The sequence below is a fragment of the Oryctolagus cuniculus genome, chromosome 9, assembly GCF_051225735.1.
Source record: "Oryctolagus cuniculus isolate XC-2025 breed Fujian yellow rabbit chromosome 9, ASM5122573v1, whole genome shotgun sequence".
NCBI classification, from domain to species: domain Eukaryota; kingdom Metazoa; phylum Chordata; class Mammalia; order Lagomorpha; family Leporidae; genus Oryctolagus; species Oryctolagus cuniculus.
The window spans coordinates 30,325,368-30,345,430 of record NC_142875.1 but is presented as its reverse complement, the minus strand read 5'-3'; positions in this window follow the sequence as shown (position 1 = coordinate 30,345,430).

The window sequence follows — 20,063 nt, the reverse complement described above, 5'->3', positions numbered from 1 at the left end:
AACCAGAACCAATACTCATACAGGATGCTGTTCTCACAGGTGGTGGCTTAACCTGCTGAACCACAACACTAATTACTCCATCCCCACACTACCCCAATTCTTAGTCCAGGCATTAAGCATGTATGTGTGCTTTGTATGGGCATACATACATATGTGTATTTATGGATGTTGTCACTCTCTCACATGCAAACTCCTAAAATACAGTCTGTTGACTACTTACTGCTCTTTCCACAATACAAAGAACAAGTCTTGCCACATATTACAAACTCAAAAATGGATGAATATATGATGAGCATTCCCGCTTTTTTTAAAGGATATAAATGCAGTTTATTTCCTAAGACAAGACTTTACAAACTCAGAACACAAATTAATTTTTAACTGTTTTTATTTTATAGTGGTCCATAGAAGTTTTTTTGTTTGTTTGTTTAGTAATGGATAACTTAAGTCTTGAAAAAAGATGTATTTAATTATGTGGAGAAAAACATTACTAATATATTAATCTATATATGATTCATTCTATATCGCTTAAAATATAATGAAAGTTATAAATAAAATATCAGTACATTAAGTGTGAAGAGAATGCTATTCTAATAAATATTCTGGAAAAACAAACAAATAGTAAATTTACTGATGATCTATTACTTTGAATTTCTATTTTTTAGTAGAATTAAAGTGTGAATGATCAAATCTTTAAATTGTACTTCAAAACAAATTCAATTTCTGAACAAGTGATTTGATGTTTCAAAGTCTGGAACAAAAAGATGAACAGCTGCTTACTGAACGACAGATAATCAGTAAATATTTCAGAATGAGATCAAGAATAATACCAGAGTAAGGCAATACAGTTATACATAAGAAATAATTTACTTATAAAATTTTGCATCTGAAAGTATGCTCTAAGAAAAAAAAGTCCTAAATCACTTAAATATTAAGACCAATCAAAAAAGTTATTTTATTTTATTCATGATTTATTTTAATGACTATTTCTCTAAAATAATTGCTTTTGTTTTTAGTCCTCTAGAAGATTATTCAGCCAGGAAAATATCATAAGCCAAATTTCTTTTGCCAAATATTTATTGATTACAAAGTGAGTCTCAGACATTAGAGAAGCTAACATTTTAAAGACAAATTGTCCTTACATGAATTCATTTATTGAGTCCTTGAACTATTCAATTCAATTGAAGTTATTGAGCAATTGTGTAATAACAAAATCAAATGCATGTGAGTAATTTTAAGTCAGTAAAAGAACAATGAACTAAGATTTCTTGGAATTGTACATTAGTAAGTTTAAAAGTAGAATTTGAGCTAGATCTTAACTATATTACATGTTTTTAATATAAAAATATAATATTAAAAATAACATAAAATAAAATGAATGCATAAATTAAATAAATAAAAATAACAATAAAAATAAAAGAGGAAATAACAGAGGAAAAACGAGGAAGATTGAGAACATGAGTGGAGGGAGTTTGGATGGGAAGTATCACTATATTCCTAAACCTGCATATATTAAATACATGAAAGTTGTTTACCTTAAGTAAAAAAAAAAATTTTAAAACAAATGAATAGGAATTTAATAAGGAGTTTTTTATCACTGTGAAATTTCTGAGTGTTCCTCTACTAGAGGATAAATATCCTAATAAATTTGTTTAAACTCATAAAATGAGCACACCGAGTGCAACCTTATTCGTAAAGTATGGACTTGTGAGATGAAGATGTCAGTGTAGGTCTATCAGCTGTACTAAAAGTACCACTCTGGTGAAGGATGTTAATAATGGGTAAACCTGGCCAGCACCAAGTCTCACTTGGCTAATCCTCTGCCTGCGGCACTGGCACACTGGGTTCTAGTCCCGGTTGGGGTGCCGGATTCTGTCCTGGTTGCTCCTCTTCCTGTTCAGCTCTCTGCTGTGGCCCGGGAGTGCAGTGGAGGATGGCCCAGGTGCTTGGGCCTTGCACTCGCATGGAAGACCAGGAGGAAACAACTGGTTCCTAGCTTTGGATTGGCACAGTGCACTGGCCGTAGCAGCCATTTGGGGGGTGAACCAACAGAGGGAGGACCTTTCTCTCTGTCTCTCTCTCACTGTCTAACTCTGCCCGTCAAAATAAAACAATAATGGATAAACCTATACTTATGTGGAGACAGTGAGTAAGTAGCAAAAATCTGTATAATCTTCTTAATTTTGCCATGAACCTAATAGTGCTCTCAAAAAAAAAAAAAGTCAATTTTGTCTATTTTTACAATCTGAAAAAAACATTTTTAGAAAGACAGGGGCCGATGATGTATTGTAGCAGGTGAAGGGACTGCCTTCAATGCCAGCATCCCACATGCACTCTGTTTCATATTCCAGGGACTCTGCTTCTAATGCAGCTCCTTGCTAATGGCCTGGGAACAGCAACAGAAGATTTCCTAAGTGTTGTGGCCCCTGGAACCACATGGAAGACCCAGAAGAAGCTCCTGGTTCTTGGGTTTGGCCTGGACATCTCTGGGGAGTGAACAGCAGATGGAAGATCTCTCTCTCTCAATCTCTCTCTCTCTCTCTAATGCTTTCAAAAAAAAAAAAAAAAAGAATTTTAAAAAAAGCAAAGGCAGGGGGCAGTGTTGTGGCACAATTTGGGTGCCAGATTGAATCCTACCTACTTTATTGCCAGTCTAGCCCCCTGCTGATGGCCTGAGGAAAGCAACTGAAAATGGCCTAAGTGTTTGGGCTCCTACCACTCATGTGGGAGACCCAGAATAAGCTCCTCACTCCTGGATTCTGCCATCTGGGAAGTGAACCAGAGAATGGAAGATCTCTGTCTCTCTGTCTCTCCCTCTCTATTTGTAACTCTGCCCTTCAAATAAACAAATAAATATTTTAAAGGAAAATATATATTATAAAGGTGTGTCAGAATGCAATAGCTGTTAAATAAAAGGTGGCCACTGGATATGATTTTATTCTTCAATGACAGGAATTGATTTTAAAGGTTTTATTTTCTGCTTAAATTGAACAAAATTTTACATAGCACCGAATACCTTGGCAAGAAGTTACAAGTGCTTAGAGAATGAATGCCTTTAGCCCTGTTTTTAGTGAAAATGTGAACTTCCAAGAGTGCATGTGTCCTCAAGGTTGTCAGAGTCTAAAATGTGCCTCCTAAAGAGGGTATCCATTTACTTCATGCTCTGCTGGTGTTTAGCATGTGTCAACAATGAAGAAAAAGAGAAGATACTATGTGTGTTTTTTTTCCTTTTTGCCAGGCAGAGTTAGACAGTGTGAGAGAGAGACACAGAGAAAGTTATAGACAGTGAGAGAGAGACAGAGAGAAAGGTCTTCTTCCATTGGTTCACTCCCCTAATGGCCGCTATGGCCGGTGCTTTGCCGATTGACACCAGGAGCCAGGTGCTTCCTCCTGGTCTCCTATGAGGGTGCAGGGCCCAGGCACTTACGCCATCCTTCACTGCCCTCCCGGGCCACAGCAGAGACCTGGACTGGAAGAGCAGCAACCAAGACTAGCAACCAGAACTAGAACCCAGGGTGCCGGCGCCACAAGTGGAGGATTAGCTAAGTGAGCCACGGCGCCAGCCTGATACTATTTTTTGAAAAATGTTATTTCTTTTTTTAACTTTTATTTAATGAATATAAATTTACAAAGTACAGTTCATGGATTACAATGGCTCCCCCCCAATAACTTCCCTCCCAACTGCAACCCTCCCCTCTCCCGCTCCCTCTCCCTTTCCATTCACATCAAGATTCATTTTCAGTTCTCTTTATATACAGAAGATCAACTTAGCATATATTAAGTAAAAATTTTAACAGTTTGCACCCACACAGAAACACAAAGTGAAAAATAGTAATTGAGTACTAGTTATAGCATTAAATCACAATGTACAGCTCATTAAGGACAGAGATCCTACATGAGGAGCAAGCGCACAGTGACTCCTGTTGTTGACTTAACAAATTGACACTCTTGTTTATGGCATCAGTAATCACCCTAGGCTCTTGTCATGAGTTGCCAAGGCTACGGAAGCCTTTTGAGTTTGCCGACTGATCTTACTTAGGCAAGGTCATAGTCAAAGTGGAAGTTCATTCCTCCCTTCATGAAAAGAAATGTACCTCCTTCCTTGATGACCCATTCTTTCCACTGGGGATCTTTCTTTTTTATATATTTATTTTTTATTTAGTAAATATAAATTTCCAAAGTACAGCTTATGGATTACAATGGCTTCCCCCCCATAAGTTCCCTCCCACTCACACCCCTCCCGTCTTCTGCTCCCTCTCCCATTCCATTAACATCAAGATTCATTTTCAGTTATCTTTATATAGAGAAGATCGATTTAGTATATATTAAGTGAAGATTTCATCAGTTTGCACCCACACAGAAACACATAGTGTAAAATACTGTTTTAGTACTAGTTATAACATTACTTCCCATTGGACAACACATTAAGGACATATCCCACATGAGAAGTAAGTACACAGTGACTCCTCTTGTTGACTTAACAAATTGATACTCTTGTTTATGGCATCAGGAATCTCCCTAGGCTCTAAGCATGAGTTTCCAAGGCTATGGAAGCCTTTTGAGTTTGCCGACTTCAATCTTATTCCGACAGGGTCATAGTCAAAGTGGAAGTTCTCTCCTCCCTTCAGAGAAAGGTACCTCCTTCTTTGATGGCCCCATTCTTTCCACTGGGATCTCACTCGCTGAGATCTTTCATTTAGGTCTTCCATTTTTTTTTTCCCCAGAGTGTCTTGGCTTTCCATGCCTGAAATACTCTCATGGGCTCTTCAGCCATATCTGAGTGCCTTAAGGGCTGATTCTGAGGCCAAAGTGCTATTTAGGACATCTGCCATTCTATATTGAATAGCAGTGGTGAGAGTGGGCATCCCTGTCTGGTACCAGATCTCAGTGGAAATGCTTAGAGGGTGTTGTATTTTATCAAATGCTTTCTCTGTGTCTATTGAGATAATCATATGGTTTTTCTTCTGTAGTCATGTGATTATTCCTAGCAAGGGTTGAAAACAGACTATTTTTGTGCAGAGTAAGGAAAATTAATTGTTTATGTGCATCTACAGTAATGCTTCTAGATCTTATTTCTTATCTGCCTCTCCATGATCACAAAGATTTCACCTCTCTTTTCCACTTTAAAACAAATATAATCACCATTCAACAAGGTAGGTGACTCAAACTGCCATCTAATTACTGCAACAAACTCATAGTCCAGGATCTTTGAGTGACTTACTGTCTATACCATAATAGATTTGATTTTGTTTGATTTTGTAAGCTGTGCCTTTAAGAAATCATGTTATCAGCCATCCCAAGTCTATTTCTCTCACATGACTCATGTTTAATAGAGGAAAAAGGACATAAAATATATAAAAAAATTGCCATTGGGGAATTAAAATGAAAGACAAATGCTGCTACTCCATGTCAACTTGTGGAGGCAGATGGAATTATTTGATTACTCCCTGATTTTGTTCCCTAGAAGAGTTGCATTTCTAAATGCTTTCTCAGATCCTGGCTTTATCCTTTAAGAAGTTTTACTTATCTATGATTTTTCCATGGCTATGCAGTTTTCCATAGCCATGGGTTCTACATCCTGACTTAACCATCTTCAAATTTGAAGTATCTTTTTTTTAAAGATTTATTTACTTATTTGAAACTCAGAGTTACACAGAGAGAGGAGAGAAAGAGAGAGAGAAAGAGAGAGAGAGAGAGTGAGAGGTCTTCTATCCAATGGTTCACTCCCCAATTGGCCGCAACAGCCGGATCTGTGCTGATCTGAAGCCAAGATCCAGGAGCTCCTTCCAGGTCTCTCATGCAGGTGCAGGGGCCCAAGGACTTGGGTCATCCTCTACTGCTTTCCTAGGCCACAGCAGAGAGCTGGATTGAAAGTGGAGCAGCCGGGACTTGAACTGGCACCCATATGGGATGCCAGCGTTTCAGGCCAGAGCATTAACCTACTGTGCCACAGAGCGAGCCCCATGTATCTTAACAAATGTCCACTAAATGCGTGTAGATTTGTTTTTCTTATCATTATTCCACAAACATAGTGTGTAACAATTACTTGCATAGCTTTTACATGGTAATAGGCATTATAAGTAAACTAAAGTTTATCTGATATATGCATTTGTAACCTGCAAGTTCTGCATTTATAAAATAAATGAAAACCCTCAAATTCTGAATATCCATCAGTGTTCTAGAACCAATCCTCTGTGGATACCAAAGGATGACTACCTGTATTATCTATCTATCTATCATCTATCTATCTATTTCGCAAATCTGGTGCTTATTTGGGGAATTGTAAATTGTCTAAATCCTCCCAAATCTGTGTGATTTCGTTTGTTGTGTTGTGGCTTATATTTTCTTTGGCAGTATACTTCATTCCAAAGTTATCAGTTGGGGTAAGCATTTGGCACAGCAGTTAAGATGCATCTTACGAAGTTCACAGCCCATATTAGAGTGTCTGAACTCAAGTCCTGGATCCACTTGTGTTTCCTGGTTCCAATTTATGTGCACATAAGGAGGCAGCAGGTGATTGTTCTGGTATTTGGTTCCCTTCTACTCATGTAGCAGACCATACTGAGTCCTGGGCTAGTGGGTTCAGTCTGACCCAGAAATGACAATTGTGAATATTAGGGAGAGAATCATCAAATGGTACCACAAACTCTATCTTTGCTCTGTCTCCCTCTTTCTTTAAAGCAAATAAGAAAAGCTAAAAATAAAATAAATTGCCGTGCCTTCTATAATACGCATGCGTTGTCAGTTATATGTTTCAATAAACTTACCAGAATTTTCTGCAAAGCATATTTCTTAATTTCATTTATGTAATTTATTATTTGATTATGCCTCAATCTTTCAAATTTACAGTGGCAATGACAAAATTATCTGAAGCCACACAATGGATAGCATGTCTGATTCATTTTACAGTGTAATAATCCTGTGATGTTTCTGATTCCTTTCTTTCTCATTCTGTAATTATTATCATTCTGACCATTGTAAACACTTCATCTTGAAAAAAGTCACAAAACTAGTGTCCATTGACCAAATCTAGATGTGCCCATCATTTTATAAATATTCTGTAAAAATTGTTTCATTGTAGTAGTAGATTTGAATAATTGTGACAGAGACCATATAACACACAAAGTTGAAACATTGAATAACTGACCTTTTACAAATAGTTAATTGACCCCTACCAGATTAATTTAGTTTATATTATTAGTTTCAATTTATTTCAAATATTTTATTGAATTATATAATGCATAAAAATTTTTAACTCTCACCTCCCTATCACTGTTTACTTGCTTTTTATTTCTGAACTGGTAAAACCCATTATTTTGCTTTGGTAGCATCCCACATTTTTATTATCTGAATTAAGCTATAACAAGTTATCCAAACATCTCAGGGACAAAGCAAAGCAATTTATTGTTCTCATTCACTAATAATCTAATAATCACATATAAATTTATTTAGGGTATGACTTTACACTCATAATGCTTTTTCCATTTTTATATTTCTTCCATCACTTAGAAATTTAGATTTCAATTGGATCCTCAATAGCAGAAAAAAAAAGGGAAGAAGGAAAACAGCTGATAATGTCGAAGGACTTAAGGGGCTGGTTCTGGAAGAGGCATTAATGTATTCTGCATCGCCACTCCTGACAGCAATTGAGAATGGGAGATTTAACTCTAGGGCTAGAGGGAAGAATGTGTAGATTTTCATTAGCGTGTGTAAACTCTGATGAAATAATCTGAGTGCATCAATTAAACAGAGTGTATTAGTTAACAGGTGAGTTTTCCTAGTTGAACTTAAATTCACTAGCTGTGAGCTCTGAAAACTAGCAGAAACTTGTTAGTGTCTTTTTCAAACTAAAAGTAAAATTTTCTCTGTGTACACCATTCATTACACAGGTAACATTGACTCTTTGTTAATGCATGTTAAATATCTTTGGATCAGAATAATTTAAATTAAATAAGCTTTCAGGACAAAATATTATTTAGAGTAATTGTTCAAGGACATAAAGATCTATTTACTATTCACATATATTTAATGTGATCACAGCAGTGGTGGCATTCTGCCTATCTTTGTAGTACTTGCTTTCTTTAAATAACTGGCAGATGAGATTTACAAGTGGAATCTTTGAAAAAAAAATTAAATTGAGGCAAGTAGTGTGGAATGGTGATTGCCAGAGTCTGGTGTTGAGTGTGGAGTTTGGGATTATGGAGATATTGGCCAAAAGTGCCAAAATTTAAGTTAGTTAGAAGGAATAAGTTCAAGAGATCTATCTTCTATTTTGTATCATAGTAACACAAATGAGAATATATCACACTCTTTATATAAAACTGTATTTGAAGGCAGAGAGTGGAGAAAGAAATTCATAGGGGGGCACTGAGAGCATCTTCCATCTAGTGGTTCAATTCCCAAGTGCTCACAAGAACTGGGACTGGATAGCTCTGGAGCTAGGAACACAGACTTCAATCAGGGTCTCCACATGGGTGATAGAGATCTACATACTTAGTCATTATCTATTACTTCTAGTACACGCATTAGTAGGAACCTAAAACTGGAAGAAGAGCTTGGACTCAAACCCAGGCACTCAGATTTGGGATACAAGCATTCCACATGGCTTATAAACTACTTTGCTAAATGCTAAGTCCCACAATGTATTATATTCTTGGAAAATATTAAGCTGTTATAACTCATAAACCATATCAGTAATTTCACAGCTTACAAAATAAACATACAAAACAACAGTAATTTTTGTATGCTAATGGTGAACTCACAGAAAGAGAAATCAAGAAATAAATCACATTCACAAAGGCTACCAAAAAATCAAGTATTGAGGAATAAATATAATCAAAGAAGTAAAAGCTATCTGCAAATAAAATTATCAATCATTGATGAAAGAAATCATCAAGGACACAAGGAATGGAAAGATATCCCTTGTTCATGGGTCAGAAAAAGCATATCATTAAGATGTCTATATTACCTAAATCAATTTATAAATTCAGTGCAATCCCTATCAAAGTACCAATTGCATTCTTTACAGAGTTAGACAAAAGCAATCCTAAAATTCATAAGGCATAGCAGAAAACCCTGAAAAGTCATATTGACCATGAGCAATAAAAACTAAGTAGGAGGCACCATAATACCTGACTTCAAAAATACTACAAGGTTATATTATGAAATGTTAATGGATCTAAAAGAAGACATAACACCAACACAATAGTAATAGGAGACTTCAACACCTCATTTTCATCAATGGGCAGATCAACTAGACTGAAACTTAACAAAGAAGCAAGAGAGCTAATCAGCACCATAGACTGAAACCTAACTGATACCTACAAAACTTTCCATCCCACATTTGCAGAATACACATTCTTCTCATCAGTGCATGGAACTTTCCTAGAATAAACCACATGCTAGGCCATAAAATAAGTCTCAGCAAATTAAAAAGATAAAAATATAAACCATACAAAACATCTTGTCTGACCACAATGGAATGAAGTTGCAAATCAAAAACTCAAGTTTCTCAAGAACATGTATAAACACATTGAATTGGAACAGCATGCTCCTTAATGAACAATGGGTCAAGAAGAAAACATAAGAGAAATAAAAAAAATTCTTGGAATGAATGAAGATGACAATACATCATATTAAAGTTTATAGGATACAGGAAAAACAGTGTTATGAAGAAAGTTTATAGCAATTGGCTCTTAACTGAAGAAAATGGAAAGGAATCAAATAAATGAGCTATTAATACATCCAAAGGACCTAGAAAAACAAACACAGACCAAAGTCAATATTGGTAGGAGGAAAGAAATAATTAAAGTTAGAGAAGAAATAAATAAAATTGAAACCAAGCAAACAAATTAGATAGCACTAAATAGCTAAATTGGAATAGCAACAAATATATGAGCTATCAATGCATCTCAAGGATCTAGAAAAACAACAGCAAACCAAATCTAAAACTAGTAAGAGAAAAGAAATAATTAAAATTAGAGAAGAAATCAATAAAATCGATTCCAAAAAATATAAAAGATAAGTGAAGAGCTGTTTTTTTCTCTTTAAAAAATAAAATAAAATTGGTACACCATTGGGCCAAACTAACAAGAAAAAGTGGGAGAAGATCTAAATAAATCAAATTAGAGATGAAAAAGGAAATGTAACAAAAGATACCACAGAAATAAAAAAGAATCATTGGGAATTACTACAAAGAGCTGTATGCCGAGTAATTAGGAAACCTGGAAGAAATGGATAGATTCCTGGACAAATGTAGTTACCAAAATTGAGTCATGAAGACATACAAAACATAGACAGACTGATAATTCAGAATGAATCAGTAAAAAGACACCTTCAACAACAACAACAAAAAAGCCCGGGGCCTGTGGCTTCACTGCTGAATTCTAGCAGATATTTAATGAAGAGCTAATTCAAATTCTACTCAAGCTATTCAAAACAATTGAAAGTGAGGGAATCCTCCCAAAATTCTTCTATGAGGCCAGCATCACCATAATTCCTAAACTGGAAAATATAAAACAGAGAAAGAGAACTACTACAGACCAACATCCCTGATGAACATAGATACAAAACTCATCAACAAAATACAAGCCAACTAAATCCAACAACACATTTTAAAGAAAATGCACTTGGACCAAGTCAGATTTATGCCTGGTTTGCAGGGATTGTTCAACATCCATAAATCAATCAATTTTATACATTGCATTAATAAACAGAACAAAAAACATATGATTATCTCAATAGATGCAGAAAAAGCATTTAATAAAATACATCATTTCATGATGAAAAGCTTAAACAAATTGTTTATAGAAGGAACATTGCTCAACACAATCAGTTCAATTTATGACAAATCTACACCCAGAATTTTACAGAATGTGAAAAAACTGAAAGCTTTTCCATAAAGATCCAGAACCAGACAAAGATGCCCACTCTCACCATTGCTATTCCTGGAAATGTTAATCAGAGATTTTAGGCAAGAAAAAAAAATTAAAGACATACAAATTGTGAAGGAGAAAGTAAAAAAAAAAATCTCCAATTACAGATGACATGATTCTATATATAAGGAACCCAAAGGACTTCACTAAGAGACTACTGGAACTCATAAGAATTTGGTAAAGTGGCAGGATATAAAATCAACATGGAAAAATCAATAGTCTTCATATACAAAGACAATGCCATGCCTGAGAAATAACTTCTGACATCAATTCCATTCAAAGTAACTACAAAAATTTTTAAGTACTTTATAATAAATTTAACCAATGATGTCAAAGATCTCTATGATGAAAATTATGAAACATTAAAGAAAGTAATAGAAGACCACAAAAGAAGTTGGAAAAATCTTCCATGTTCATAGATTGGAAGAATGAATATAATCAAAATGTCCATACAGATTTGATGAGATCCCACCCAAAATGCCTAGGATATACTTCTCAGATATACAAACAAAGATGCTAAAATTCATATGGAAACATAAGAGAGCCCAAGTAGCTAAACCAGTCTTATAAAACAAAAATAAAGCATTAGGCATCACAAAACTGCATTTCAAGACACACTACAGGGCAGTTATAATCAAAACAGCCTGATTCTGGCAAAATAAAATAAAATAAACAAGCAAAAAATGGACATATAGACCAATGGAAGAGAATAGAAACTCCAGAAATCAATCCATGCATTTATCATCAACTTATCTTTGACAAACAAGTTAAAATCGATCTGGATCAGGGATAGTCTTTTCAACAAGTGGTGCTGAGAAAACTGGATCTTCCTGTGAGAAGTATGAAACAAGACCCCTTCTTTACACCTTACACAGAAATCCACTGAAAATAAATAAGTGGCATAAGTCTATTACCCATTACCGTCAAAATACTAGAGAACATTGGGAAAACTCTGCAAGACATTGACATACACAAGAGTTCTTGTAAAAGAACTTAGAAGCACAGCCAATCAAACTGAAATTGACAAGTGGCATTATCTCAAATTGAAAAACTTCTGCAATGGAAAAAAATAACACTTAGCAAAGTGAAGAGGCAACCAATAGAATGGAAGAAAATACTTGCAAATTATGCAACTGATAAAATATTGATCTACAGAATCTATAAAGACTGAAGAAATTCAACAACAAAACAAACAATCCAGTTAAGAAATGGGCAAAGGACTTGAAAAGACACTTTTTAAAAGAAGGAATTCAAATGGCCAGAAGACACATGAAAAAATAGAATCACTACCATCACGGAAATGAAACAAAGAGGGAGAGAGAGAGAGAGAGAGAGAGAAATGACCCATCTAATGGTTCACTCCCCAGATGGCTGTAATGATTGTAGCTGGGCAGGCTGAAGTCAGGAGCTAGGCTCTTCTCTCAGTTCTCCTACATGGGTTAAGGTGTCCAAATACTTGGGCCATCCTCCACTCTTTTTCCAGACACATTAACAGGGAGCTGGATTAGAAGTGGAGCGTCCAGGAACTCAAACTGTCACCCATATGGGATGCCTGTTCTACAGGTATTGGCTTACTCCGCTATGCCACAGCACCAGCCTTCTGTCAACAGATTTTTGACAAAATATTCAGACCATACAGTGGAATAAAGATGACCTCTTTAACAAATGGTGCTGGCAAAACTGGATGTATATATATGTAGAAAAAATGAAACTAGATCCATACCTCTTACCTTGTACAAAAATGAACTCAAGGTGGATAGAAGACCTTAATTTAATAACACCTGAGACTATGAAGTTACTGGAATAAAATGCAGGGGAAACAGTCGAAGATATTGGTGTAGGAGATGACTTCTTGGACAAGACTCTCATAGCATAGGCAAAAGAGCAATACTAAACCAGTGGGACTATATAAAACTCATAAGCTTTTGCACTGCAAAGGAAACAATCGACAGAGTGAGGACACATCTCACAGAATGAGAAAAAATAATTGCGAACAACTAATATGACAAAGGATTAATATCCCAAACATATCAGCTACTTAAAAATTCAACAACAAAAAACAACCAATCCAGCTGAGCAATGGCAAAGGACTTCAGTAAACAGTTCTCAAAAGAAGAAATACAAATGACCAATAAATATATCAACAAATGCTCTATATCGGTAGTGATCGGAAAAGTGTAAATCAAACCACAATGAGATACCATCTCACCCCTGTTAGAATGGCTATTATCTAGCAGACAGGAGGTAACAAATACCGGCAAGGAAGTGCAAGAAGGCAAGCACTAGACACTTGATGCGAATGTAAATTGTCATAGGTACTGTGGAAAACATTGTGGAGATTTCTTAACAAACTAGGAATAGACTTGCAACATGGTCCAGCAATCCCACTACAGGGTATATACCCAACAGGCTCTAATACAACGTATCAAAGAGATTCTCACACCACTCTGTTTATAGCAGCACTGTTTACAAAAACAATATTTTGAATCAAACAAAATGTGAAGTAATACTTATCTATAAAAAGAATGAAAAGAATGAAATTCTTCTATTTGCTGCAAAATGGACATAAATGGGGTATATCATATTGAGTGAAATAAGCTAGACTCAGAAAAATACTGCATGTTCTCACTTAAATGTAGGAGCTAAGGTTTGAAAAACCAATAAAAGGGAAAGAAAGGCAAAAAAGGAGAAAGAAAGGAAGGAAGGTGTCTGTGTGTATCAGTATTACTGCAGGTATAGTTGTAGAACTTCATGTTATAACTTTTTCAAAGGCAGTGTTGAGAATGTTGTACTGCTGTGGTTTTTATTATCTTTGATTACTTTGAGGGTTGCTATGAATGGGGTACATAGTCATTTTTCCACTCAATTGTTGTTTGTGGCTGTTGTCTACATATGGAAAATGGCACAGAACAGAGGGGGGGGGCGAAGCAGGATACAAATTGCAGCCAAAACAAAATTTATTTACAAGGTGGATGATCAACTGACAGCTTGCACACAGAGACTGAACACGTGGCAGATGACCCAGACATCAGCAGGTTGAACCTTTTTATATCCTGGATGGTCTAGCAGATCCAGAGGGGAGGTGGGGATTGCGAGAGGGAGGTGAGTTTCTCCGTGCAAATGTTGGGTTTTGTAACAACACAGCAAACTCAAGCTTTAGTAACATCACTCTCATAAGGACTATCTTCCAAAGGCATGTCCTCTCTTCTTCATCTCTTCTTCATCTCCAACTTAATTGGAAATCTTCTGCTTTCTTAATATCACTAAGTCCCACAGGAATTCAGGGGCAAAATCATATAAACACCATAGTAAAGTGGAATTTAAAGTGGACTTCTACTTACATATGCTATCACCTATGTATATCTATTTTGAAGCATGTTGGCAAGTAAGATATATACAATTAGTATTTGCCAATTAAAAGTAAATACATATTTAACCTGAAAAATTTGAAAGAAGAAAATGAGCCATATGAGACACTGGAGCAGCAATGAAATTGTGAAGAAATTAAATCAATTTCTGTAGAAAGAATGCCAGACCACTTATTTCCTGAAGGAGTATAAACTCTTTCTCAGTATCTCCATAGTCTGTGATGGATCAGACTAATGAATATGAGAATAACTTTAAATGTAGAGCACTTTTCACTCACTAAAAAGAAGCTAATTTATTGTGCAAATCATTCTCTTTGGAAATTTAACCTTCGTATTTGAACTTTTAAGGAAATTTAAAATTGAGCTTTAATCATTCCCTGAAAAAAATACACAGTCAAAGCCCTCAAGGGTTACAAGGGATTTACACTCAAATTTGCGACAAGATGATATTCAACTGTGATTTCTTTAAATACCTTTATATCATTTGAAGCCACTGCGAACTCTCTAATGCACAGTGGATTAGGCAGTTGAGCATGTTTGGGGCTGGGCAATTGAATCATGAGTTAAATGTTAGCCTTGAGAGCCAAGTAATCTTAAAAGAGATTTTTTTGAATTAATTCATGACCATGCTGCATTTTTGTCTCTGGTCTAAAATTCTACTGCGTATCAGGTATTCCAAAATATACAGGAAAAAACAAAGAGCCATAGTAATTAATAATGCCTGGCTTTTACCTACTGCCTATAATGTGTCTTGCTACAAAATAGATTGCCTTGGTTTATTGATAAATTTGAGAATAATAAAGTAGTAAGTGTAGTTATCATTCATCTATCCCTCTATCAATCTATCTCCAATTTATCATACCCCTCCCTAATCCTCCCTTTTTCCTTGATATGAAGTGTACCAAGAAAGCACATGTCCGTTTTCTCTCTTCCATCCGTTTCAGAAGGGCAGATCTCCAGGAGGAAGAGAAATTTGCAGTTGTATTACACTGGTTACACCTGTGAGGATCTGTCGGCCAGGTGCTGATCTGTAGGTCTTGGCAGCCCACTTGCCTTCACATATAAGCCACATATTAATAATGAGCTATTGAAACCTCTGCCTGAACACTCTTTAGCCTTATTTCTGTATCATTTCACACTTCAGGAGACAAGGAGATGCTGCAAATTGACACACAAACAGAAAAAAATTAAATCTTTTCAATTCATTACATATTTCTATTTTAATACTTCTCAAATATATTCATTTAAACTTTAAATAACATTTTATATGTTTAATCAATCTGTACATATAGATAAAATTCTAAATAATGAAATTAGACAAAAAATACATAAAATGTATTTTTCAAACTTGCTGTCTCCTCTGTAAAAGGCTTTCAGAAATCTACTGAATTGAAATAAAATAGTTAGAATAGTTAGAATACTTTTTAAATGTCATGTCAATATAGTTAAAATGTATAAAACTCAGAATTATGATTAGTCTCGAGTTGAATTTTAAAATATGTTTCTTATAAACATTTCCAGCTATAGTGATCTAAAATGTGTTAGTATAAAATTTCATTGCCATTAAACAAAATTTAGGGTATATTAATCCTTGATTCTCTGTAAGTCTTGAACAGTACAAAGGGTAAAAGACATCAATATTTCAAGTGTTTCAGCTATCATCAATGACATCCTCTAGAGTAGTTTACCTCTTAGATTTTTAGGAGCAGAAAGAAATAGAATGGCTAGAGTCATAGGTATTATATTTATTCTTCCTTAGGACGCTGCTTATTTCTAGACTGACTTTCTGTGCCTGTAGTCTGGGAACTATGAGTACCAGCAAATCCATTCAACATACTTTATTGGGTATCCAAGGCAGAAAACAGTTTTAAAGCTTTTGTTTTCTCATTCATATTAAAAGTCTCCTCTGTCTTCAGAGATATCACTTAAACTCCCTGGATTCAATTATAGTTTCTCTGTTAATATTGGGAGGAGAATAAATCTATAGCTTTAGCTCAAAAGTAAAATGCTTTGTGATAATATACAGAATTAATGAGAATGTTGTGTAAACCAGGAATCCATGCAGAAGGAGGGATTTTTATAGAGGAAATGAGAAAATTAACTAGAATATTAACTGCTTTGAAGGATTTAATATGTGATTTATTGAACTCAGGCAAACAATCTGTTTACTGTTCATGGAGGAAAATAATAGCCAAGAAAGTAATGAAAAATAAAACATGGCTTTAAGAGCCTTGGTACCTAGTTTTAGGCTTTGAGAATGAGAAAAAAATCATTCTTACTAAGGTGCCATCGATCTTGTGACTCAGAAACTCTACTCTTACATTTTTTTGATTTGGATAATCACAAAATCCCTTATACTTCAAATAGCATATTTCTATGTTCTTTATATTAATAAGATGTTCAATTAAGAATCATATAAATTCTTTTGACTAGCAAAAAATTCACAGAATGATGACATGGATTGTGTTTCTATGAATTCATTTGTAGTAATGAAAGTCAAGTACACCCAACAGAAAGGCAAAATATATGGGAAACATTTTTGCAAGGACTCATTCCAGGTATCTGTGTCATTTGTACCCTGTAAAACAAATGGATACTCTACTGCATAAAATAAAGTGTAGAGAAATGTGCTATTTGTGGCAAAGAGAGCAAAGATTTATCAGTGACTTCTTCAAGATTTAGCAGTGGCTCATGCCCCTCTCCCAAAAAAAGAAAGAAAAAATATTTTTTTCGAGAGTCGTGTCATGTGTTAGTACTTTGATTCTCGTTACCTTTTTTTTGTTTTAGAATTACATAAATTCTAAAAATACATTATTCATCATATACTAAACATATACTATACATATGCATATATATAACTATGATTACTTAAAGTAATTACATCTTATAAATTGCTACAGTAAGGTCGTTAATAATTGTTATTTTCATGCCATTAGAAAAACAAAATGATTTTTAGTATCACATTTTTAGACTGAAATTATATATATTGAACATAAACATATTCTAGATTAAAAGCCACATAATATTACAACTTCTCAATAAAGAAATAAATTTTATCTAACTTCATAAAGACGTGGCCATTGTTTAAAGTTAATTGTTTCTGCAAGATTTTAAAAAGAATTTTGATGTTGTATAGAAAGATTTAAAAAGTCATAATTTCAATAAAATTAAGTTTGAGAACTAAAATTTGCAACTTACAGCAAAATGTGTCTGCAATAATGATGTATCTGTGTCCAGGAAATATATAAGCAATTGGAGACAAATCCACATATTTTTGATTAAATACCAGACAAGTAATACAGGTCTAAGAGTCAAGAATGAAAAAAATGACCGTTGTATTATTATTATTATAACATTAAAGTTGATGAGAAAATACAAGAGTCTCCATAGACGGCCTTGGAGATGTCTTCAGGAGAGCGAGGTATAGATGAGTTCAACAAGAAATGGAAAAATATATTTCATAGGTAAGACAAATAAAATCTAACAAAGTTTATAGGAAATTCTTGGGAACAAGAACTTTTTTTAGAAAAAATAGTGTATAATTTTTGTTATATTAACATGAGTGAAATACGTATCTGTTAGAGAATTAACATTATGAAACACAGCTTTGACTTATAGAAGCAGGACTTTGATTTGTGCTAGCAAATTTTATGTCATGCAATTCTAAGATTCAATTTCTTCCCAACTCACATGGTATTGTTTTATACCACATGCTATTTATTGGAGAATTTTTTTTGTTTAAAATTAGAACCCAAAAGTTATAGCTATATAACTAGATCCTGTAGAGTGCATGTGTATGTATATAACTGAATCAAACAAGTATTGAAATTATCATCACTTTTTAAGTGTTTTTTAAATATTTTCATCTAGTTAAAACATGTACATAAATTTTCAATATTTATATTTATCATTTTTAAAAATATGTTTATAACTTTTATAGTGATTCATAAAGAGTTGTTAAAGTTCTTTATTCCTCATTTTTTCTCATATTTCCAAAACTTGAATATGTGTTTTCTTACTAATGTCCTAAAGATCTTACTGTCCTTTTTATATTTCAAATGACCATTCTTCAATTTCACATATACCTTTTCTGCTTGACCTTAACTGGCTTTATGAGTCCTTATTTTTTTTTAATTCATTGATTCATTTGAAAGCTGGAGTTACACAGAGAAAGGAAGAAATAGACAGATTTTCCATTTCCATTGCACTCTCCAGATGGGCACAATTGCCTGGGCTGGGCCAGAGCATAGTTAGCTGCCAGGAGTTTTTTTTTTTTTTTTTTTTTTTTTTTTTTTTCTGTTTTCCCACATGAGCTGAGGGGCCCTAGCACTTGGACCATGTCCTGTTGCTTTTCCCCTGGCCATTACCAGGGAGATGGATGAGAAGTGGAGTGGCTGGCACAAAGACTGGCACCTGTATGGAATGCTAGTGTTACAGGTGCGGGCCTTACCCAGTGTGCCACAACACAGGACCTGAGTTTTTCTAAGACTTATATTTGTTTCTTTTTCAAGATATGTAACTTTTTGCTTAATTTCTCATCTCAATCCTGTGTTGATCTTATTCAATTTAGTTGTGCTTGTATATTCTCTTATATACAATTATTCTTATAATAATTCCATGAATTCTTCATAAGACATTTTGTTAAAGCCCCTTGATTTAGAATCAGATGTTGAGACATTTTGTTCCCTTTGAGGTATAATCTTGCTATGCCTTTTGTTACTTCGTGTCTTTGTCTTGATATTTGTACAGATGGCATATCAGTTCCCTCTTTCACTTTTAAAGGGTTGCTTTCATGGATTGAAGGCCTTTTTTTCCTGATCATGTATCTTTAAACGTCATTCTGGTAGGCTTTTTTGACTATAGTCACAGTTGCACACTGAAGTTCAGCCTTCCTGTACCTTTTCTGGTGTGCTTGATGGCAGTGATAAAGGGATGTGGGAGTGTCCTTTCTTTTTTTTTTTAACTTTTATTTAATGAATATAAATTTCCAAAGTACAGCTTATGGATTACAATGGCTTCCCCCCCAATAACGTCCCTCCAACCCACAACCCTCCCCTTTCCAATCCCTCTCCTCTTCCATTCACATCAAGATTCATTTTTGTTTCTCTTTATATACAGAAGATCAGTTTAGCATACATTAAGTAAAGATTTCAACAGTTTGCTCCCACACAGAAACATAAAGTGAAAAATAACTGTTTGAGTACTAGTTATAGCATTAGATCACAATGTACAGCACACTAAGGACAAAGATCCTCCCTTCAGTAAGTGCACAGTGACTCCTGTTGTTGACTTAACAAATTGACACTCTTGTTTATGGCATCAGTAATCACCCTAGGCTCTTGTCGTGAGTTGCCAAGGCTATGGAAGCCCCCTGAGTTCACTGACTCTGATCATATTTAGACAAGGCCATGGTCCAAGTGGAAGTTCTCTCCTCCCTTCAGAGAAAGGTACCTCCTTCTTTGATGACCTGTTCTTTCTCACTCATGGAGATCTTTCATTTAGTTTTTTTTTTTTTTTCCAGAGTGTCTTAGCTTTCCATGCCTGAATTACTCTCATGGGCTTTTCAGCCGGATCCGCATGCGTTAAGGGCTGATTCTGAGGCCAGAGTGCTGTTTAGGACATCTGCCATTCTATGAGTCTGCTGTGTATCTCATTTCCCATGTTGGATCATTCTCTCCCTTTTTTATTCTATCAGCTAGTATTTGCAGACACTATTCTTGTTTCTGTGATCCCTTTGGTTCTTAGTCCTATCATTACGATCAAT